We start from the raw sequence: 2,030 nt of genomic DNA on the forward strand, positions 1-2,030 counted from the left end.
TATCTATGTAACCTAACAATAGACACACATCACATTATCACGGTCAGATTGTGAGACTGTGTGATAAAAAATTATTATCATGGCTAAGGAAATCCTCATCGTGCAAATTTATTATAACAACGGAGATATATTCTTCTTCGACTATGTTGAAGAATCATATTGAAAAACGATTTTATTTTGTATTGATGTTTATTGCTTGCATTGAGTAGCCCCTGTGGGCTGTATCATTATAGTTGGATGACTTGACTTTGTGAATGAATGTAGGTATATAGATGGCGATCGAAATTATGGTAAGTTGGTAACTATATGCATTGACTCACCTTACCAGAAATGAAAAATCATTTAGTATTCCACATGCTTTTGACTAACAAGTAGAGATCGACATTTTGGGGATGAACAGTTTAAAGCATGCATTATTTGAGTCAAATTGTTGAATAGTGATTAAAGAACGTTCATATATTTGTTTTATATTCTTCTTCGGTGTACTTTCGTTTTCCATTTTTATAATTTTGATAATTTCTTTGAGCCACTGAAGCTTCTTTTCTTGTGCGTGCGAATTTAGAGAAAGACCAAAGAGAAAAACAAAACAAAATCCAGATAATTAGGCTTTCCCTCCGTTTTTTATCACTTAATTTCTTCCATAATTACAAAAAATTTATGTTCAACTTGAATGAACCATTAATTCTTTTCCTTTTGTTTTTTGGTAAAAACCACCTAATTCTTATATTTGAGTATATGTCGAACAATGTATGTATTCTTGGTTACAAACAAAGTTATATATTTTTAACTTCGATGATCTGGTGATAAACCAAAATTACAAAACTTGTATGTTTAACTTGAATGAACCACGTAGTCCTTAAATTCAGTTAGTTATGTTTGATTTGGAAATATTCTAATATTAGTATGGAAGTTGCATATTTGTATTCTTGTTTACAACCAAAGTCTTAGATTTGTTCAACTTCAAAATATCTAGTGCTAAACTACTTCAACTCTGTTTTTTTTTTTTTGTTTTTTTTATCTGAATCGCCTTACGTCCCATTGGAATATAATGTTATGATGTTAAAACTAGACATTGTAACTTTATATCTTTAGTGAACGTGAGTTGCACTATTAGGTCAAAATTCAAATTAAAGCGTAATTGTTGACCCTAAAAACTACCAAGCCTACGTGGCGTGCATGTCAAGTAATTAATAATCTAACTACATCCTTTGGTAATGTGCGGGGCATGCCAACTCGTCGGCCAAGCTTGGCCGGGGAGTAAAATATGTTGATGTGGCATTAGGCGCACTGCTGACTTCTTGAACTCGCGACTCCAGCATAGGAAGGAACACGTCTCGGTCTTCAGGTTCTAGAGCCTGAAGATAAGGCTGCTAGTTCTGCGAAGTTCAAATATCAGATTCGACTTTCAATGTGCCGAATGTAGTAACCTATAACACCTCACTTGGCCAAAAAGGTTGATGAGATGACCTCTACTAACAAGGACTCAAAAATCCTTGTCGACCGAGAGTTGGATAAATAACCAGCTAGTCTCGAAGTAATGCTGTTTATCCAAACTGAAGGTGCTCCTTGATCAACTGATTTTTACAGCTCTAGTGTTGTTTATCCAAACTGAAGATGTGTTGGCGGAAAAAAAGAAAATAAAAATCTCAAGGTTGTTGAGAGGTTTCGCGTAGAGTGAGAGTTTGCACATGGCAGTTTGTGTGTTGAAATATAGAGGCTTGAATGTATGCTCCCTTCTTTATTTATAGTAGCGAAACCCTTTATAGCCAGGCTAAAATCATACTCGGATTAGAACTTCTCAACCTAATCTAATTAAGCTTCAGCCAGTCCTAACTCTAAAAGGACTTTGAACCGAGCTAATCATTAAACTAGATTCATCCACTAAGTCTCAGCATCCTTGGCCTCTTAAGAATCCTCATTACACTAGGTCTCGACTACTCCATCCTTATTTAAACCAATCCATCTTGCAATAGGATTCGGCCGATCCTGACTGAATGGCCCATGATAATTCTAGAAGAAGATTACTGGGC

Source organism: Malus domestica, chromosome 12 (assembly GCF_042453785.1).
Source record: "Malus domestica chromosome 12, GDT2T_hap1".
NCBI classification, from domain to species: domain Eukaryota; kingdom Viridiplantae; phylum Streptophyta; class Magnoliopsida; order Rosales; family Rosaceae; genus Malus; species Malus domestica.